Raw genomic sequence first — 14,065 nt, 5'->3', positions numbered from 1 at the left:
CCTAATCTTTTAAAATGTGTCAAAGGTTTTGGAGTTTTGATAATGAAAAAGGAGTCACTTTCTAATGCCTTCTCGATTTCTTCCAGAGAGAGAAATGAAAAAGCTTACGGCACCTGGGATTCCCAGGCGGTCTTCCATCCAAGTACTAACCAGGCCCTACTCTGCTTAGCTTCTGAGATCAGACGAGATCAGGCGGAGCCAGAGAGGTATGGCCGTAAGCAACCTTATGTCCTCTACCTAATCTTTTAAAATGTGTCAAAGGTTTTGGAGTTTTGACAATGAAATGGAGTCACTTTCTAAGTTCTTCTTTGTGTCTTTTACAGATCGAAATAAAAAAGCTTACAGCACCTGGGATTCCCAGGCGGTCTTCCATCCAAGTACTAACCAGGCCCTACTCTGCTTAGCTTCTGAGATCAGACGAGATCAGGCGAAGCCAGAGAGGTATGGCCGTAAGCAACTGTATGTCCTCTTCCTAATATTTTAAAATGTGTCAAAGGTTTTGGAGTTTAGATAATGAAAAAGGAGTCACTTTCTAATGCCTTCTCGATTTCTTCCAGAGAGAGAAATGAAAAAGCTTACGGCACCTGGGATTCCCAGGCGGTCTTCCATCCAAGTACTAACCAGGCCCTACTCTGCTTAGCTTCTGAGATCTGACGAGATCAGGCGGAGCCAGAGAGGTATGGCCGTAAGCAACTGTATGTCCTCTTCCTAATCTTTTAAAATGTGTCAAAGGTTTTGTAGTTTTGACAATGAAATGGAGTCACTTTCTAAGGCCTTCTCTGTGTCTGTTACAGATCGAAATGAAAAAGCTTACAGCACCTGGGATTCCCAGGCGGTCTTCCATCCAAGTACTAACCAGGCCCTACTCTGCTTAGCTTCTGAGATCAGACGAGATCAGGCGGAGCCAGAGAGGTATGGCCGTAAGCAACCTTATGTCCTCTACCTAATCTTTTAAAATGTGTCAAAGGTTTTGGAGTTTTGACAATGAAATGGAGTCACTTTCTAAGTTCTTCTTTGTGTCTTTTACAGATCGAAATAAAAAAGCTTACAGCACCTGGGATTCCCAGGCGGTCTTCCATCCAAGTACTAACCAGGCCCTACTCTGCTTAGCTTCTGAGATCAGACGAGATCAGGCGAAGCCAGAGAGGTATGGCCGTAAGCAACTGTATGTCCTCTTCCTAATATTTTAAAATGTGTCAAAGGTTTTGGAGTTTAGATAATGAAAAAGGAGTCACTTTCTAATGCCTTCTCGATTTCTTCCAGAGAGAGAAATGAAAAAGCTTACGGCACCTGGGATTCCCAGGCGGTCTTCCATCCAAGTACTAACCAGGCCCTACTCTGCTTAGCTTCTGAGATCTGACGAGATCAGGCGGAGCAAGAGAGGTATGGCCGTAAGCAACTGTATGTCCTCTTCCTAATCTTTTAAAATGTGTCAAAGGTTTTGTAGTTTTGACAATGAAATGGAGTCACTTTCTAAGGCCTTCTCTGTGTCTGTTACAGATCGAAATGAAAAAGCTTACAGCACCTGGGATTCCCAGGCGGTCTTCCATCCAAGTACTAACCAGGCCCTACTCTGCTTAGCTTCTGAGATCAGACGAGATCAGGCGGAGCCAGAGAGGTATGGCCGTAAGCAACTGTATGTCCTCTTCCTAATCTTTTAAAATGTGTCAAAGGTTTTGTAGTTTTGACAATGAAATGGAGTCACTTTCTAAGGCCTTCTCTGTGTCTTTTACAGATCGAAATGAAAAAGCTTACAGCACCTGGGATTCCCAGGCGGTCTTCCATCCAAGTACTAACCAGGCCCTACTCTGCTTAGCTTCTGAGATCAGACGAGATCAGGCGGAGCCAGAGAGGTATGGCCGTAAGCAACTGTATGTCCTCTTCCTAATCTTTTAAAATGTGTCAAAGGTTTTGGAGTTTTGATAATGAAAAAGGAGTCACTTTCTAATGCCTTCTCGATTTCTTCCAGAGAGAGAAATGAAAAAGCTTACGGCACCTGGGATTCCCAGGCGGTCTTCCATCCAAGTACTAACCAGGCCCTACTCTGCTTAGCTTCTGAGATCTGACGAGATCAGGCGGAGCCAGAGAGGTATGGCCGTAAGCAACTGTATGTCCTCTTCCTAATCTTTTAAAATGTGTCAAAGGTTTTGTAGTTTTGACAATTAAATGGAGTCACTTTCTAAGGCCTTCTCTGTGTCTTTTACAGATCGAAATGAAAAAGCTTACAGCACCTGGGATTCCCAGGCGGTCTTCCATCCAAGTACTAACCAGGCCCTACTCTGCTTAGCTTCTGAGATCAGACGAGATCAGGCGGAGCCAGAGAGGTATGGCCGTAAGCAACTGTATGTCCTCTTCCTAATCTTTTAAAATGTGTCAAAGGTTTTGGAGTTTAGATAATGAAAAAGGAGTCACTTTCTAATGCCTTCTCGATTTCTTCCAGAGAGAGAAATGAAAAAGCTTACGGCACCTGGGATTCCCAGGCGGTCTTCCATCCAAGTACTAACCAGGCCCTACTCTGCTTAGCTTCTGAGATCTGACGAGATCAGGCGGAGCCAGAGAGGTATGGCCGTAAGCAACTGTATGTCCTCTTCCTAATCTTTTAAAATGTGTCAAAGGTTTTGTAGTTTTGACAATGAAATGGAGTCACTTTCTAAGGCCTTCTCTGTGTCTTTTACAGATAGAAATGAAAAAGCTTACGGCACCTGGGATTCCCAGGCGGTCTTCCATCCAAGTACTAACCAGGCCCTACTCTGCTTAGCTTCTGAGATCAGACGAGATCAGGCGGAGCCAGAGAGGTATGGCCGTAAGCAACTGTATGTCCTCTTCCTAATCTTTTAAAATGTGTCAAAGGTTTTGTAGTTTTGACAATGAAATGGAGTCACTTTCTAAGGCCTTCTCTGTGTCTTTTACAGATCGAAATGAAAAAGCTTACAGCACCTGGGATTCCCAGGCGGTCTTCCATCCAAGTACTAACCAGGCCCTACTCTGCTTAGCTTCTGAGATCAGACGAGATCAGGCGGAGCCAGAGAGGTATGGCCGTAAGCAACTGTATGTCCTCTTCCTAATCTTTTAAAATGTGTCAAAGGTTTTGGAGTTTTGATAATGAAAAAGGAGTCACTTTCTAATGCCTTCTCGATTTCTTCCAGAGAGAGAAATGAAAAAGCTTACGGCACCTGGGATTCCCAGGCGGTCTTCCATCCAAGTACTAACCAGGCCCTACTCTGCTTAGCTTCTGAGATCTGACGAGATCAGGCGGAGCCAGAGAGGTATGGCCGTAAGCAACTGTATGTCCTCTTCCTAATCTTTTAAAATGTGTCAAAGGTTTTGTAGTTTTGACAATGAAATGGAGTCACTTTCTAAGGCCTTCTCTGTGTCTTTTACAGATCGAAATGAAAAAGCTTACAGCACCTGGGATTCCCAGGCTGTCTTCCATCCAAGTACTAACCAGGCGCTACTCTGCTTAGCTTCTGAGATCAGACGAGATCAGGCGGAGCCAGAGAGGTATGGCCGTAAGCAACTGTATGTCCTCTTACTAATCTTTTAAAATGTGTCAAAGGTTTTGGAGTTTTGATAATGAAAAAGGAGTCACTTTCTAAGGCCTTCTCGATTTCTTCCAGAGAGAGAAATGAAAAAGCTTACGGCACCTGGGATTCCCAGGCGGTCTTCCATCCAAGTACTAACCAGGCCCTACTCTGCTTAGCTTCTGAGATCAGACGAGATCAGGCGGAGCCAGAGAGGTATGGCCGTAAGCAACTGTATGTCCTCTACCTAATCTTTTAAAATGTGTCTAAGGTTTTGGAGTTTTGATAATGAAAAAGGAGTCACTTTCTAATGCCTTCTCGATTTCTTCCAGAGAGAGAAATGAAAAAGCTTACGGCACCTGGGATTCCCAGGCGGTCTTCCATCCAAGTACTAACCAGGCCCTACTCTGCTTAGCTTCTGAGATCTGACGAGATCAGGCGGAGCCAGAGAGGTATGGCCGTAAGCAACTGTATGTCCTCTTCCTAATCTTTTAAAATGTGTCAAAGGTTTTGTAGTTTTGACAATGAAATGGAGTCACTTTCTAAGGCCTTCTCTGTGTCTGTTACAGATCGAAATGAAAAAGCTTACAGCACCTGGGATTCCCAGGCGGTCTTCCATCCAAGTACTAACCAGGCCCTACTCTGCTTAGCTTCTGAGATCAGACGAGATCAGGCGGAGCCAGAGAGGTATGGCCGTAAGCAACTGTATGTCCTCTTCCTTATCTTTTAAAATGTGTCAAAGGTTTTGGAGTTTTGATAATGAAAAAGGAGTCACTTTCTAATGCCTTCTCGATTTCTTCCAGAGAGAGAAATGAAAAAGCTTACGGCACCTGGGATTCCCAGGCGGTCTTCCATCCAAGTACTAACCAGGCCCTACTCTGCTTAGCTTCTGAGATCAGACGAGATCAGGCGGAGCCAGAGAGGTATGGCCGTAAGCAACTGTATGTCCTCTTCCTAATCTTTTAAAATGTGTCAAAGGTTTTGTAGTTTTGACAATGAAATGGAGTCACTTTCTAAGGCCTTCTCTGTGTCTTTTACAGATCGAAATGAAAAAGCTTACAGCACCTGGGATTCCCAGGCGGTCTTCCATCCAAGTACTAACCAGGCCCTACTCTGCTTAGCTTCTGAGATCAGACGAGATCAGGCGGAGCCAGAGAGGTATGGCCGTAAGCAACTGTATGTCCTCTTCCTAATCTTTTAAAATGTGTCAAAGGTTTTGGAGTTTTGATAATGAAAAAGGACTCACTTTCTAATGCCTTCTCGATTTCTTCCAGAGAGAGAAATGAAAAAGCTTACGGCACCTGGGATTCCCAGGCGGTCTTCCATCCAAGTACTAACCAGGCCCTACTCTGCTTAGCTTCTGAGATCTGACGAGATCAGGCGGAGCCAGAGAGGTATGGCCGTAAGCAACTGTATGTCCTCTTCCTAATCTTTTAAAATGTGTCAAAGGTTTTGTAGTTTTGACAATGAAATGGAGTCACTTTCTAAGGCCTTCTCTGTGTCTTTTACAGATCGAAATGAAAAAGCTTACAGCACCTGGGATTCCCAGGCGGTCTTCCATCCAAGTACTAACCAGGCCCTACTCTGCTTAGCTTCTGAGATCAGACGAGATCAGGCGGAGCCAGAGAGGTATGGCCGTAAGAAACTGTATGTCCTCTTCCTAATCTTTTAAAATGTGTCAAAGGTTTTGTAGTTTTGACAATGAAATGGAGTCACTTTCTAAGGCCTTCTCTGAGTCTTTTACAGATCGAAATGAAAAAGCTTACGGCACCTGGGATTCCCAGGCGGTCTTTCATCCAAGTACTAACCAGGCCCTACTCTGCTTAGCTTCTGAGATCAGATGAGATCAGGCGGAGCCAGAGAGGTATGGCCGTAAGAAACTGTATGTCCTCTTCCTAATCTTTTAAAATGTGTCAAAGGTTTTGTAGTTTTGACAATGAAATGGAGTCACTTTCTAAGGCCTTCTCTGTGTCTTTTACAGATCGAAATGAAAAAGTTTACAGCACCTGGGATTCCCAGGCGGTCTTCCATCCAAGTACTAACCAGGCCCTACTCTGCTTAGCTTCTGAGATCAGACGAGATCAGGCGGAGCCAGAGAGGTATGGCCGTAAGAAACTGTATGTCCTCTTCCTAATCTTTTAAAATGTGTCAAAGGTTTTGTAGTTTTGACAATGAAATGGAGTCACTTTCTAAGGCCTTCTCTGTGTCTTTTACAGATCGAAATGAAAAAGCTTACAGCACCTGGGATTCCCAGGCGGTCTTCCATCCAAGTACTAACCAGGCCCTACTCTGCTTAGCTTCTGAGATCAGACGAGATCAGGCGGAGCCAGAGAGGTATGGCCGTAAGAAACTGTATGTCCTCTTCCTAATCTTTTAAAATGTGTCAAAGGTTTTGTAGTTTTGACAATGAAATGGAGTCACTTTCTAAGGCCTTCTCTGAGTCTTTTACAGATCGAAATGAAAAAGCTTACGGCACCTGGGATTCCCAGGCGGTCTTTCATCCAAGTACTAACCAGGCCCTACTCTGCTTAGCTTCTGAGATCAGATGAGATCAGGCGGAGCCAGAGAGGTATGGCCGTAAGAAACTGTATGTCCTCTTCCTAATCTTTTAAAATGTGTCAAAGGTTTTGTAGTTTTGACAATGAAATGGAGTCACTTTCTAAGGCCTTCTCTGTGTCTTTTACAGATCGAAATGAAAAAGTTTACAGCACCTGGGATTCCCAGGCGGTCTTCCATCCAAGTACTAACCAGGCCCTACTCTGCTTAGCTTCTGAGATCAGACGAGATCAGGCGGAGCCAGAGAGGTATGGCCGTAAGAAACTGTATGTCCTCTTCCTAATCTTTTAAAATGTGTCAAAGGTTTTGGAGTTTTGATAATGAAAAAGGAGTCACTTTCTAAGGCCTTCTCGATTTCTTCCAGAGAGAGAAATGAAAAAGCTTACGGCACCTGGGATTCCCAGGCGGTCTTCCATCCAAGTACTAACCAGGCCCTACTCTGCTTAGCTTCTGAGATCAGACGAGATCAGGCGGAGCCAGAGAGGTATGGCCGTAAGCAACTGTATGTCCTCTACCTAATCTTTTAAAATGTGTCAAAGGTTTTGTAGTTTTGACAATGAAATGGAGTCACTTTCTAAGGCCTTCTCTGTGTCTTTTACAGATCGAAATGAAAAAGCGTACAGCACCTGGGATTCCCAGGCGGTCTTCCATCCAAGTACTAACCAGGCCCTACTCTGCTTAGCTTCTGAGATCAGACGAGATCAGGCGGAGCCAGAGAGGTATGGCCGTAAGCAACTGTATGTCCTCTACCTAATCTTTTAAAATGTGTCAAAGGTTTTGTAGTTTTGACAATGAAATGGAGTCACTTTCTAAGGCCTTCTCTGTGTCTTTTACAGATAGAAATGAAAAAGCTTACGGCACCTGGGATTCCCAGGCGGTCTTCCATCCAAGTACTAACCAGGCCCTACTCTGCTTAGCTTCTGAGATCTGACGAGATCAGGCGGAGCCAGAGAGGTATGGCCGTAAGCAACTGTATGTCCTCTTCCTAATCTTTTAAAATGTGTCAAAGGTTTTGTAGTTTTGACAATGAAATGGAGTCACTTTCTAAGGCCTTCTCTGTGTCTTTTACAGATCGAAATGAAAAAGCTTACAGCACCTGGGATTCCCAGGCGGTCTTCCATCCAAGTACTAACCAGGCCCTACTCTGCTTAGCTTCTGAGATCAGACGGAGCCAGAGAGGTATGGCTGTAAGCAACTGTATGTCCTCTTCCTAATCTTTTAAAATGTGTCAAAGGTTTTGGAGTTTTGATAATGAAAAAGGAGTCACTTTCTAATGCCTTCTCGATTTCTTCCAGAGAGAGAAATGAAAAAGCTTACGGCACCTGGGATTCCCAGGCGGTCTTCCATCCAAGTACTAACCAGGCCCTACTCTGCTTAGCTTCTGAGATCTGACGAGATCAGGCGGAGCCAGAGAGGGATGGCCGTAAGCAACTGTATGTCCTCTTCCTAATCTTTTAAAATGTGTCAAAGGTTTTGTAGTTTTGACAATGAAATGGAGTCACTTTCTAAGGCCTTCTCTGTGTCTTTTACAGATCGAAATGAAAAAGCTTACAGCACCTGGGATTCCCAGGCGGTCTTCCATCCAAGTACTAACCAGGCCCTACTCTGCTTAGCTTCTGAGATCAGACGAGATCAGGCGGAGCCAGAGAGGTATGGCCGTAAGCAACTGTATGTCCTCTTCCTAATCTTTTAAAATGTGTCAAAGGTTTTGTAGTTTTGACAAAGAAATGGAGTCACTTTCTAAGGCCTTCTCTGTGTCTTTTACAGATCGAAATGAAAAAGCTTACAGCACCTGGGATTCCCAGGCGGTCTTCCATCCAAGTACTAACCAGGCCCTACTCTGCTTAGCTTCTGAGATCAGACGAGATCAGGCAGAGCCAGAGAGGTATGGCCGTAAGCAACTGTATGTCCTCTTCCTAATCTTTTAAAATGTGTCAAAGGTTTTGGAGTTTTGATAATGAAAAAGGAGTCACTTTCTAATGCCTTCTCGATTTCTTCCAGAGAGAGAAATGAAAAAGCTTACGGCACCTGGGATTCCCAGGCGGTCTTCCATCCAAGTACTAACCAGGCCCTACTCTGCTTAGCTTCTGAGATCTGACGAGATCAGGCGGAGCCAGAGAGGTATGGCCGTAAGCAACTGTATGTCCTCTACCTAATCTTTTAAAATGTGTCAAAGGTTTTGTAGTTTTGACAATTAAATGGAGTCACTTTCTAAGGCCTTCTCTGTGTCTTTTACAGATCGAAATGAAAAAGCTTACAGCACCTGGGATTCCCAGGCGGTCTTCCATCCAAGTACTAACCAGGCCCTACTCTGCTTAGCTTCTGAGATCAGACGAGATCAGGCGAAGCCAGAGAGGTATGGCCGTAAGCAACTGTATGTCCTCTTCCTAATATTTTAAAATGTGTCAAAGGTTTTGGAGTTTAGATAATGAAAAAGGAGTCACTTTCTAATGCCTTCTCGATTTCTTCCAGAGAGAGAAATGAAAAAGCTTACAGCACCTGGGATTCCCAGGCGGTCTTCCATCCAAGTACTAACCAGGCCCTACTCTGCTTAGCTTCTGAGATCTGACGAGATCAGGCGGAGCCAGAGAGGTATGGCCGTAAGCAACTGTATGTCCTCTTCCTAATCTTTTAAAATGTGTCAAAGGTTTTGTAGTTTTGACAATGAAATGGAGTCACTTTCTAAGGCCTTCTCTGTGTCTTTTACAGATCGAAATGAAAAAGCTTACAGCACCTGGGATTCCCAGGCTGTCTTCCATCCAAGTACTAACCAGGCCCTACTCTGCTTAGCTTCTGAGATCAGACGAGATCAGGCGGAGCCAGAGAGGTATGGCCGTAAGAAACTGTATGTCCTCTTCCTAATCTTTTAAAATGTGTCAAAGGTTTTGTAGTTTTGACAATGAAATGGAGTCACTTTCTAAGGCCTTCTCTGAGTCTTTTACAGATCGAAATGAAAAAGCTTACGGCACCTGGGATTCCCAGGCGGTCTTTCATCCAAGTACTAACCAGGCCCTACTCTGCTTAGCTTCTGAGATCAGACGAGATCAGGCGGAGCCAGAGAGGTATGGCCGTAAGAAACTGTATGTCCTCTTCCTAATCTTTTAAAATGTGTCAAAGGTTTTGTAGTTTTGACAATGAAATGGAGTCACTTTCTAAGGCCTTCTCTGAGTCTTTTACAGATCGAAATGAAAAAGCTTACGGCACCTGGGATTCCCAGGCGGTCTTTCATCCAAGTACTAACCAGGCCCTACTCTGCTTAGCTTCTGAGATCAGATGAGATCAGGCGGAGCCAGAGAGGTATGGCCGTAAGAAACTGTATGTCCTCTTCCTAATCTTTTAAAATGTGTCAAAGGTTTTGTAGTTTTGACAATGAAATGGAGTCACTTTCTAAGGCCTTCTCTGTGTCTTTTACAGATCGAAATGAAAAAGTTTACAGCACCTGGGATTCCCAGGCGGTCTTCCATCCAAGTACTAACCAGGCCCTACTCTGCTTAGCTTCTGAGATCAGACGAGATCAGGCGGAGCCAGAGAGGTATGGCCGTAAGAAACTGTATGTCCTCTTCCTAATCTTTTAAAATGTGTCAAAGGTTTTGGAGTTTTGATAATGAAAAAGGAGTCACTTTCTAAGGCCTTCTCGATTTCTTCCAGAGAGAGAAATGAAAAAGCTTACGGCACCTGGGATTCCCAGGCGGTCTTCCATCCAAGTACTAACCAGGCCCTACTCTGCTTAGCTTCTGAGATCAGACGAGATCAGGCGGAGCCAGAGAGGTATGGCCGTAAGCAACTGTATGTCCTCTACCTAATCTTTTAAAATGTGTCAAAGGTTTTGTAGTTTTGACAATGAAATGGAGTCACTTTCTAAGGCCTTCTCTGTGTCTTTTACAGATCGAAATGAAAAAGCGTACAGCACCTGGGATTCCCAGGCGGTCTTCCATCCAAGTACTAACCAGGCCCTACTCTGCTTAGCTTCTGAGATCAGACGAGATCAGGCGGAGCCAGAGAGGTATGGCCGTAAGCAACTGTATGTCCTCTACCTAATCTTTTAAAATGTGTCAAAGGTTTTGTAGTTTTGACAATGAAATGGAGTCACTTTCTAAGGCCTTCTCTGTGTCTTTTACAGATAGAAATGAAAAAGCTTACGGCACCTGGGATTCCCAGGCGGTCTTCCATCCAAGTACTAACCAGGCCCTACTCTGCTTAGCTTCTGAGATCTGACGAGATCAGGCGGAGCCAGAGAGGTATGGCCGTAAGCAACTGTATGTCCTCTTCCTAATCTTTTAAAATGTGTCAAAGGTTTTGTAGTTTTGACAATGAAATGGAGTCACTTTCTAAGGCCTTCTCTGTGTCTTTTACAGATCGAAATGAAAAAGCTTACAGCACCTGGGATTCCCAGGCGGTCTTCCATCCAAGTACTAACCAGGCCCTACTCTGCTTAGCTTCTGAGATCAGACGGAGCCAGAGAGGTATGGCTGTAAGCAACTGTATGTCCTCTTCCTAATCTTTTAAAATGTGTCAAAGGTTTTGGAGTTTTGATAATGAAAAAGGAGTCACTTTCTAATGCCTTCTCGATTTCTTCCAGAGAGAGAAATGAAAAAGCTTACGGCACCTGGGATTCCCAGGCGGTCTTCCATCCAAGTACTAACCAGGCCCTACTCTGCTTAGCTTCTGAGATCAGACGAGATCAGGCAGAGCCAGAGAGGTATGGCCGTAAGCAACTGTATGTCCTCTACCTAATCTTTTAAAATGTGTCAAAGGTTTTGTAGTTTTGACAATTAAATGGAGTCACTTTCTAAGGCCTTCTCTGTGTCTTTTACAGATCGAAATGAAAAAGCGTACAGCACCTGGGATTCCCAGGCGGTCTTCCATCCAAGTACTAACCAGGCCCTACTCTGCTTAGCTTCTGAGATCTGACGAGATCAGGCGGAGCCAGAGAGGTATGGCCGTAAGCAACTGTATGTCCTCTTCCTAATCTTTTAAAATGTGTCAAAGGTTTTGTAGTTTTGACAATGAAATGGAGTCACTTTCTAAGGCCTTCTCTGTGTCTTTTACAGATCGAAATGAAAAAGCTTACAGCACCTGGGATTCCCAGGCGGTCTTCCATCCAAGTACTAACCAGGCCCTACTCTGCTTAGCTTCTGAGATCAGACGAGATCAGGCGGAGCCAGAGAGGTATGGCCGTAAGCAACTGTATGTCCTCTTCCTAATCTTTTAAAATGTGTCAAAGGTTTTGTAGTTTTGACAAAGAAATGGAGTCACTTTCTAAGGCCTTCTCTGTGTCTTTTACAGATCGAAATGAAAAAGCTTACAGCACCTGGGATTCCCAGGCGGTCTTCCATCCAAGTACTAACCAGGCCCTACTCTGCTTAGCTTCTGAGATCAGACGAGATCAGGCAGAGCCAGAGAGGTATGGCCGTAAGCAACTGTATGTCCTCTTCCTAATCTTTTAAAATGTGTCAAAGGTTTTGGAGTTTTGATAATGAAAAAGGAGTCACTTTCTAATGCCTTCTCGATTTCTTCCAGAGAGAGAAATGAAAAAGCTTACGGCACCTGGGATTCCCAGGCGGTCTTCCATCCAAGTACTAACCAGGCCCTACTCTGCTTAGCTTCTGAGATCTGACGAGATCAGGCGGAGCCAGAGAGGTATGGCCGTAAGCAACCTTATGTCCTCTACCTAATCTTTTAAAATGTGTCAAAGGTTTTGGAGTTTTGACAATGAAATGGAGTCACTTTCTAAGGCCTTCTCTGAGTCTTTTACAGATCGAAATGAAAAAGCTTACGGCACCTGGGATTCCCAGGCGGTCTTCCATCCAAGTACTAACCAGGCCCTACTCTGCTTAGCTTCTGAGATCTGACGAGATCAGGCGGAGCCAGAGAGGTATGGCCGTAAGCAACTGTATGTCCTCTTCCTAATCTTTTAAAATGTGTCAAAGGTTTTGTAGTTTTGACAATGAAATGGAGTCACTTTCTAAGGCCTTCTCTGTGTCTTTTACAGATCGAAATGAAAAAGCTTACAGCACCTGGGATTCCCAGGCGGTCTTCCATCCAAGTACTAACCAGGCCCTACTCTGCTTAGCTTCTGAGATCAGACGGAGCCAGAGAGGTATGGCCGTAAGCAACTGTATGTCCTCTTCCTAATCTTTTAAAATGTGTCAAAGGTTTTGGAGTTTTGATAATGAAAAAGGAGTCACTTTCTAATGCCTTCTCGATTTCTTCCAGAGAGAGAAATGAAAAAGCTTACGGCACCTGGGATTCCCAGGCGGTCTTCCATCCAAGTACTAACCAGGCCCTACTCTGCTTAGCTTCTGAGATCAGACGAGATCAGGCGGAGCCAGAGAGGTATGGCCGTAAGCAACTGTATGTCCTCTACCTAATCTTTTAAAATGTGTCAAAGGTTTTGGAGTTTTGACAATGAAATGGAGTCACTTTCTAAGGCCTTCTCTGAGTCTTTTACAGATCGAAATGAAAAAGCTTACGGCACCTGGGATTCCCAGGCAGTCTTTCATCCAAGTACTAACCAGGCCCTACTCTGCTTAGCTTCTGAGATCAGACGAGATCAGGCGGAGCCAGAGAGGTATGGCCGTAAGAAACTGTATGTCCTCTTCCTAATCTTTTAAAATGTGTCAAAGGTTTTGTAGTTTTGACAATGAAATGGAGTCACTTTCTAAGGCCTTCTCTGTGTCTTTTACAGATCGAAATGAAAAAGTTTACAGCACCTGGGATTCCCAGGCGGTCTTCCATCCAAGTACTAACCAGGCCCTACTCTGCTTAGCTTCTGAGATCAGACGAGATCAGGCGGAGCCAGAGAGGTATGGCCGTAAGCAACTGTATGTCCTCTTCCTAATCTTTTAAAATGTGTCAAAGGTTTTGGAGTTTTGATAATGAAAAAGGAGTCACTTTCTAAGGCCTTCTCGATTTCTTCCAGAGAGAGAAATTAAAAAGCTTACGGCACCTGGGATTCCCAGGCGGTCTTCCATCCAAGTACTAACCAGGCCCTACTCTGCTTAGCTTCTGAGATCAGACGAGATCAGGCGGAGCCAGAGAGGTATGGCCGTAAGCAACTGTATGTCCTCTACCTAATCTTTTAAAATGTGTCAAAGGTTTTGTAGTTTTGACAATGAAATGGAGTCACTTTCTAAGGCCTTCTCTGTGTCTTTTACAGATCGAAATGAAAAAGCGTACAGCACCTGGGATTCCCAGGCGGTCTTCCATCCAAGTACTAACCAGGCCCTACTCTGCTTAGCTTCTGAGATCAGACGAGATCAGGCGGAGCCAGAGAGGTATGGCCGTAAGCAACTGTATGTCCTCTACCTAATCTTTTAAAATGTGTCAAAGGTTTTGTAGTTTTGACAATGAAATGGAGTCACTTTCTAAGGCCTTCTCTGTGTCTTTTACAGATCGAAATGAAAAAGCTTACAGCACCTGGGATTCCCAGGCGGTCTTCCATCCAAGTACTAACCAGGCCCTACTCTGCTTAGCTTCTGAGATCAGACGGAGCCAGAGAGGTATGGCTGTAAGCAACTGTATGTCCTCTTCCTAATCTTTTAAAATGTGTCAAAGGTTTTGGAGTTTTGATAATGAAAAAGGAGTCACTTTCTAATGCCTTCTCGATTTCTTCCAGAGAGAGAAATGAAAAACCTTACGGCACCTGGGATTCCCAGGCGGTCTTCCATCCAAGTACTAACCAGGCCCTACTCTGCTTAGCTTCTGAGATCAGACGAGATCAGGCGGAGCCAGAGAGGTATGGCCGTAAGCAACCTTTTGTCCTCTACCTAATCTTTTAAAATGTGTCAAAGGTTTTGGAGTTTTGACAATGAAATGGAGTCACTTTCTAAGTTCTTCTTTGTGTCTTTTACAGATCGAAATGAAAAAGCTTACAGCACCTGGGATTCCCAGGCGGTCTTCCATCCAAGTACTAACCAGGCCCTACTCTGCTTAGCTTCTGAGATCAGACGAGATCAGGCGAAGCCAGAGAGGTATGGCCGTAAGCA

The 14,065-nt window shown here is 44.5% G+C and overlaps 55 non-coding genes and 5 pseudogenes across 55 annotated transcripts; all 60 read right to left on the bottom strand.

The window, feature by feature from the left end:
- Positions 1-101: 101 nt before the first annotated feature.
- Positions 102-220, bottom strand: LOC144401782 (5S ribosomal RNA). Its single transcript, XR_013463717.1, has one exon. It is a non-coding gene; the product is annotated as a 5S ribosomal RNA (ribosomal RNA).
- Positions 221-336: 116 nt separating this feature from the next.
- On the bottom strand, positions 337-455 carry LOC144392633 (5S ribosomal RNA). Its single transcript, XR_013456014.1, has one exon. It is a non-coding gene; the product is annotated as a 5S ribosomal RNA (ribosomal RNA).
- A 117-nt stretch (positions 456-572) lies between these two features.
- Positions 573-691, bottom strand: LOC144397967 (5S ribosomal RNA). Its single transcript, XR_013460114.1, has one exon. It is a non-coding gene; the product is annotated as a 5S ribosomal RNA (ribosomal RNA).
- Positions 692-807: 116 nt separating this feature from the next.
- On the bottom strand, positions 808-926 carry LOC144396438 (5S ribosomal RNA). Its single transcript, XR_013458584.1, has one exon. It is a non-coding gene; the product is annotated as a 5S ribosomal RNA (ribosomal RNA).
- Positions 927-1,042: 116 nt separating this feature from the next.
- LOC144392623 (5S ribosomal RNA) lies at positions 1,043-1,161 on the bottom strand. The gene has a single exon (XR_013456007.1). It is a non-coding gene; the product is annotated as a 5S ribosomal RNA (ribosomal RNA).
- A 117-nt stretch (positions 1,162-1,278) lies between these two features.
- LOC144397083 (5S ribosomal RNA) lies at positions 1,279-1,397 on the bottom strand. Its single transcript, XR_013459228.1, has one exon. It is a non-coding gene; the product is annotated as a 5S ribosomal RNA (ribosomal RNA).
- A 116-nt stretch (positions 1,398-1,513) lies between these two features.
- LOC144396437 (5S ribosomal RNA) lies at positions 1,514-1,632 on the bottom strand. The gene has a single exon (XR_013458583.1). It is a non-coding gene; the product is annotated as a 5S ribosomal RNA (ribosomal RNA).
- A 116-nt stretch (positions 1,633-1,748) lies between these two features.
- LOC144396436 (5S ribosomal RNA) lies at positions 1,749-1,867 on the bottom strand. The gene has a single exon (XR_013458582.1). It is a non-coding gene; the product is annotated as a 5S ribosomal RNA (ribosomal RNA).
- A 117-nt stretch (positions 1,868-1,984) lies between these two features.
- LOC144397956 (5S ribosomal RNA) lies at positions 1,985-2,103 on the bottom strand. The gene has a single exon (XR_013460103.1). It is a non-coding gene; the product is annotated as a 5S ribosomal RNA (ribosomal RNA).
- Positions 2,104-2,219: 116 nt separating this feature from the next.
- On the bottom strand, positions 2,220-2,338 carry LOC144396435 (5S ribosomal RNA). The gene has a single exon (XR_013458581.1). It is a non-coding gene; the product is annotated as a 5S ribosomal RNA (ribosomal RNA).
- Positions 2,339-2,455: 117 nt separating this feature from the next.
- Positions 2,456-2,574, bottom strand: LOC144397945 (5S ribosomal RNA). The gene has a single exon (XR_013460092.1). It is a non-coding gene; the product is annotated as a 5S ribosomal RNA (ribosomal RNA).
- A 116-nt stretch (positions 2,575-2,690) lies between these two features.
- On the bottom strand, positions 2,691-2,809 carry LOC144401781 (5S ribosomal RNA). The gene has a single exon (XR_013463716.1). It is a non-coding gene; the product is annotated as a 5S ribosomal RNA (ribosomal RNA).
- Positions 2,810-2,925: 116 nt separating this feature from the next.
- On the bottom strand, positions 2,926-3,044 carry LOC144396434 (5S ribosomal RNA). Its single transcript, XR_013458580.1, has one exon. It is a non-coding gene; the product is annotated as a 5S ribosomal RNA (ribosomal RNA).
- Positions 3,045-3,161: 117 nt separating this feature from the next.
- Positions 3,162-3,280, bottom strand: LOC144397933 (5S ribosomal RNA). The gene has a single exon (XR_013460080.1). It is a non-coding gene; the product is annotated as a 5S ribosomal RNA (ribosomal RNA).
- A 116-nt stretch (positions 3,281-3,396) lies between these two features.
- On the bottom strand, positions 3,397-3,515 carry LOC144399836 (5S ribosomal RNA; annotated as a pseudogene).
- Positions 3,516-3,632: 117 nt separating this feature from the next.
- Positions 3,633-3,751, bottom strand: LOC144401780 (5S ribosomal RNA). Its single transcript, XR_013463715.1, has one exon. It is a non-coding gene; the product is annotated as a 5S ribosomal RNA (ribosomal RNA).
- Positions 3,752-3,868: 117 nt separating this feature from the next.
- LOC144397922 (5S ribosomal RNA) lies at positions 3,869-3,987 on the bottom strand. Its single transcript, XR_013460069.1, has one exon. It is a non-coding gene; the product is annotated as a 5S ribosomal RNA (ribosomal RNA).
- Positions 3,988-4,103: 116 nt separating this feature from the next.
- LOC144396433 (5S ribosomal RNA) lies at positions 4,104-4,222 on the bottom strand. The gene has a single exon (XR_013458579.1). It is a non-coding gene; the product is annotated as a 5S ribosomal RNA (ribosomal RNA).
- A 117-nt stretch (positions 4,223-4,339) lies between these two features.
- On the bottom strand, positions 4,340-4,458 carry LOC144401778 (5S ribosomal RNA). The gene has a single exon (XR_013463713.1). It is a non-coding gene; the product is annotated as a 5S ribosomal RNA (ribosomal RNA).
- A 116-nt stretch (positions 4,459-4,574) lies between these two features.
- Positions 4,575-4,693, bottom strand: LOC144396432 (5S ribosomal RNA). The gene has a single exon (XR_013458578.1). It is a non-coding gene; the product is annotated as a 5S ribosomal RNA (ribosomal RNA).
- A 117-nt stretch (positions 4,694-4,810) lies between these two features.
- LOC144397911 (5S ribosomal RNA) lies at positions 4,811-4,929 on the bottom strand. Its single transcript, XR_013460058.1, has one exon. It is a non-coding gene; the product is annotated as a 5S ribosomal RNA (ribosomal RNA).
- A 116-nt stretch (positions 4,930-5,045) lies between these two features.
- LOC144398240 (5S ribosomal RNA) lies at positions 5,046-5,164 on the bottom strand. Its single transcript, XR_013460387.1, has one exon. It is a non-coding gene; the product is annotated as a 5S ribosomal RNA (ribosomal RNA).
- A 116-nt stretch (positions 5,165-5,280) lies between these two features.
- Positions 5,281-5,399, bottom strand: LOC144399356 (5S ribosomal RNA). Its single transcript, XR_013461501.1, has one exon. It is a non-coding gene; the product is annotated as a 5S ribosomal RNA (ribosomal RNA).
- A 116-nt stretch (positions 5,400-5,515) lies between these two features.
- LOC144399361 (5S ribosomal RNA) lies at positions 5,516-5,634 on the bottom strand. The gene has a single exon (XR_013461506.1). It is a non-coding gene; the product is annotated as a 5S ribosomal RNA (ribosomal RNA).
- Positions 5,635-5,750: 116 nt separating this feature from the next.
- LOC144398239 (5S ribosomal RNA) lies at positions 5,751-5,869 on the bottom strand. Its single transcript, XR_013460386.1, has one exon. It is a non-coding gene; the product is annotated as a 5S ribosomal RNA (ribosomal RNA).
- Positions 5,870-5,985: 116 nt separating this feature from the next.
- Positions 5,986-6,104, bottom strand: LOC144399355 (5S ribosomal RNA). The gene has a single exon (XR_013461500.1). It is a non-coding gene; the product is annotated as a 5S ribosomal RNA (ribosomal RNA).
- Positions 6,105-6,220: 116 nt separating this feature from the next.
- Positions 6,221-6,339, bottom strand: LOC144399358 (5S ribosomal RNA). Its single transcript, XR_013461503.1, has one exon. It is a non-coding gene; the product is annotated as a 5S ribosomal RNA (ribosomal RNA).
- A 117-nt stretch (positions 6,340-6,456) lies between these two features.
- On the bottom strand, positions 6,457-6,575 carry LOC144401777 (5S ribosomal RNA). Its single transcript, XR_013463712.1, has one exon. It is a non-coding gene; the product is annotated as a 5S ribosomal RNA (ribosomal RNA).
- A 116-nt stretch (positions 6,576-6,691) lies between these two features.
- LOC144398620 (5S ribosomal RNA) lies at positions 6,692-6,810 on the bottom strand. The gene has a single exon (XR_013460767.1). It is a non-coding gene; the product is annotated as a 5S ribosomal RNA (ribosomal RNA).
- Positions 6,811-6,926: 116 nt separating this feature from the next.
- On the bottom strand, positions 6,927-7,045 carry LOC144397900 (5S ribosomal RNA). The gene has a single exon (XR_013460047.1). It is a non-coding gene; the product is annotated as a 5S ribosomal RNA (ribosomal RNA).
- A 116-nt stretch (positions 7,046-7,161) lies between these two features.
- On the bottom strand, positions 7,162-7,270 carry LOC144399928 (5S ribosomal RNA; annotated as a pseudogene).
- Positions 7,271-7,387: 117 nt separating this feature from the next.
- LOC144398177 (5S ribosomal RNA) lies at positions 7,388-7,506 on the bottom strand. The gene has a single exon (XR_013460324.1). It is a non-coding gene; the product is annotated as a 5S ribosomal RNA (ribosomal RNA).
- A 116-nt stretch (positions 7,507-7,622) lies between these two features.
- Positions 7,623-7,741, bottom strand: LOC144396430 (5S ribosomal RNA). Its single transcript, XR_013458576.1, has one exon. It is a non-coding gene; the product is annotated as a 5S ribosomal RNA (ribosomal RNA).
- A 116-nt stretch (positions 7,742-7,857) lies between these two features.
- Positions 7,858-7,976, bottom strand: LOC144398025 (5S ribosomal RNA). Its single transcript, XR_013460172.1, has one exon. It is a non-coding gene; the product is annotated as a 5S ribosomal RNA (ribosomal RNA).
- A 117-nt stretch (positions 7,977-8,093) lies between these two features.
- Positions 8,094-8,212, bottom strand: LOC144397889 (5S ribosomal RNA). Its single transcript, XR_013460036.1, has one exon. It is a non-coding gene; the product is annotated as a 5S ribosomal RNA (ribosomal RNA).
- Positions 8,213-8,328: 116 nt separating this feature from the next.
- Positions 8,329-8,447, bottom strand: LOC144392613 (5S ribosomal RNA). Its single transcript, XR_013456002.1, has one exon. It is a non-coding gene; the product is annotated as a 5S ribosomal RNA (ribosomal RNA).
- Positions 8,448-8,564: 117 nt separating this feature from the next.
- LOC144389998 (5S ribosomal RNA) lies at positions 8,565-8,683 on the bottom strand. Its single transcript, XR_013454051.1, has one exon. It is a non-coding gene; the product is annotated as a 5S ribosomal RNA (ribosomal RNA).
- A 116-nt stretch (positions 8,684-8,799) lies between these two features.
- LOC144399757 (5S ribosomal RNA) lies at positions 8,800-8,918 on the bottom strand. The gene has a single exon (XR_013461903.1). It is a non-coding gene; the product is annotated as a 5S ribosomal RNA (ribosomal RNA).
- Positions 8,919-9,034: 116 nt separating this feature from the next.
- Positions 9,035-9,153, bottom strand: LOC144399550 (5S ribosomal RNA). The gene has a single exon (XR_013461696.1). It is a non-coding gene; the product is annotated as a 5S ribosomal RNA (ribosomal RNA).
- A 116-nt stretch (positions 9,154-9,269) lies between these two features.
- Positions 9,270-9,388, bottom strand: LOC144399354 (5S ribosomal RNA). The gene has a single exon (XR_013461499.1). It is a non-coding gene; the product is annotated as a 5S ribosomal RNA (ribosomal RNA).
- A 116-nt stretch (positions 9,389-9,504) lies between these two features.
- Positions 9,505-9,623, bottom strand: LOC144399360 (5S ribosomal RNA). Its single transcript, XR_013461505.1, has one exon. It is a non-coding gene; the product is annotated as a 5S ribosomal RNA (ribosomal RNA).
- Positions 9,624-9,740: 117 nt separating this feature from the next.
- On the bottom strand, positions 9,741-9,859 carry LOC144401776 (5S ribosomal RNA). The gene has a single exon (XR_013463711.1). It is a non-coding gene; the product is annotated as a 5S ribosomal RNA (ribosomal RNA).
- Positions 9,860-9,975: 116 nt separating this feature from the next.
- On the bottom strand, positions 9,976-10,094 carry LOC144398619 (5S ribosomal RNA). Its single transcript, XR_013460766.1, has one exon. It is a non-coding gene; the product is annotated as a 5S ribosomal RNA (ribosomal RNA).
- A 116-nt stretch (positions 10,095-10,210) lies between these two features.
- Positions 10,211-10,329, bottom strand: LOC144397878 (5S ribosomal RNA). Its single transcript, XR_013460025.1, has one exon. It is a non-coding gene; the product is annotated as a 5S ribosomal RNA (ribosomal RNA).
- A 116-nt stretch (positions 10,330-10,445) lies between these two features.
- Positions 10,446-10,554, bottom strand: LOC144399927 (5S ribosomal RNA; annotated as a pseudogene).
- Positions 10,555-10,671: 117 nt separating this feature from the next.
- Positions 10,672-10,790, bottom strand: LOC144397328 (5S ribosomal RNA). The gene has a single exon (XR_013459474.1). It is a non-coding gene; the product is annotated as a 5S ribosomal RNA (ribosomal RNA).
- A 116-nt stretch (positions 10,791-10,906) lies between these two features.
- Positions 10,907-11,025, bottom strand: LOC144398496 (5S ribosomal RNA). Its single transcript, XR_013460643.1, has one exon. It is a non-coding gene; the product is annotated as a 5S ribosomal RNA (ribosomal RNA).
- Positions 11,026-11,141: 116 nt separating this feature from the next.
- LOC144396429 (5S ribosomal RNA) lies at positions 11,142-11,260 on the bottom strand. Its single transcript, XR_013458575.1, has one exon. It is a non-coding gene; the product is annotated as a 5S ribosomal RNA (ribosomal RNA).
- A 116-nt stretch (positions 11,261-11,376) lies between these two features.
- Positions 11,377-11,495, bottom strand: LOC144398024 (5S ribosomal RNA). Its single transcript, XR_013460171.1, has one exon. It is a non-coding gene; the product is annotated as a 5S ribosomal RNA (ribosomal RNA).
- Positions 11,496-11,612: 117 nt separating this feature from the next.
- Positions 11,613-11,731, bottom strand: LOC144397867 (5S ribosomal RNA). The gene has a single exon (XR_013460014.1). It is a non-coding gene; the product is annotated as a 5S ribosomal RNA (ribosomal RNA).
- A 116-nt stretch (positions 11,732-11,847) lies between these two features.
- LOC144397856 (5S ribosomal RNA) lies at positions 11,848-11,966 on the bottom strand. Its single transcript, XR_013460003.1, has one exon. It is a non-coding gene; the product is annotated as a 5S ribosomal RNA (ribosomal RNA).
- Positions 11,967-12,082: 116 nt separating this feature from the next.
- LOC144399881 (5S ribosomal RNA) lies at positions 12,083-12,191 on the bottom strand (annotated as a pseudogene).
- A 117-nt stretch (positions 12,192-12,308) lies between these two features.
- LOC144401775 (5S ribosomal RNA) lies at positions 12,309-12,427 on the bottom strand. The gene has a single exon (XR_013463710.1). It is a non-coding gene; the product is annotated as a 5S ribosomal RNA (ribosomal RNA).
- A 116-nt stretch (positions 12,428-12,543) lies between these two features.
- On the bottom strand, positions 12,544-12,662 carry LOC144399768 (5S ribosomal RNA). The gene has a single exon (XR_013461914.1). It is a non-coding gene; the product is annotated as a 5S ribosomal RNA (ribosomal RNA).
- Positions 12,663-12,778: 116 nt separating this feature from the next.
- On the bottom strand, positions 12,779-12,897 carry LOC144398424 (5S ribosomal RNA). Its single transcript, XR_013460571.1, has one exon. It is a non-coding gene; the product is annotated as a 5S ribosomal RNA (ribosomal RNA).
- Positions 12,898-13,014: 117 nt separating this feature from the next.
- Positions 13,015-13,133, bottom strand: LOC144401774 (5S ribosomal RNA). Its single transcript, XR_013463709.1, has one exon. It is a non-coding gene; the product is annotated as a 5S ribosomal RNA (ribosomal RNA).
- Positions 13,134-13,249: 116 nt separating this feature from the next.
- Positions 13,250-13,368, bottom strand: LOC144398618 (5S ribosomal RNA). The gene has a single exon (XR_013460765.1). It is a non-coding gene; the product is annotated as a 5S ribosomal RNA (ribosomal RNA).
- Positions 13,369-13,484: 116 nt separating this feature from the next.
- Positions 13,485-13,593, bottom strand: LOC144399925 (5S ribosomal RNA; annotated as a pseudogene).
- Positions 13,594-13,710: 117 nt separating this feature from the next.
- On the bottom strand, positions 13,711-13,829 carry LOC144398463 (5S ribosomal RNA). The gene has a single exon (XR_013460610.1). It is a non-coding gene; the product is annotated as a 5S ribosomal RNA (ribosomal RNA).
- Positions 13,830-13,945: 116 nt separating this feature from the next.
- On the bottom strand, positions 13,946-14,064 carry LOC144392602 (5S ribosomal RNA). Its single transcript, XR_013455991.1, has one exon. It is a non-coding gene; the product is annotated as a 5S ribosomal RNA (ribosomal RNA).
- Position 14,065: the final 1 nt, after the last annotated feature.

Source organism: Gasterosteus aculeatus, chromosome 2, assembly GCF_964276395.1.
Source record: "Gasterosteus aculeatus chromosome 2, fGasAcu3.hap1.1, whole genome shotgun sequence".
In the NCBI taxonomy this organism is placed as follows: Eukaryota; Metazoa; Chordata; class Actinopteri; order Perciformes; family Gasterosteidae; genus Gasterosteus; species Gasterosteus aculeatus.
Note: the sequence above shows the minus strand (reverse complement) of the source record. Positions and strands in the feature narration are given on the sequence as shown.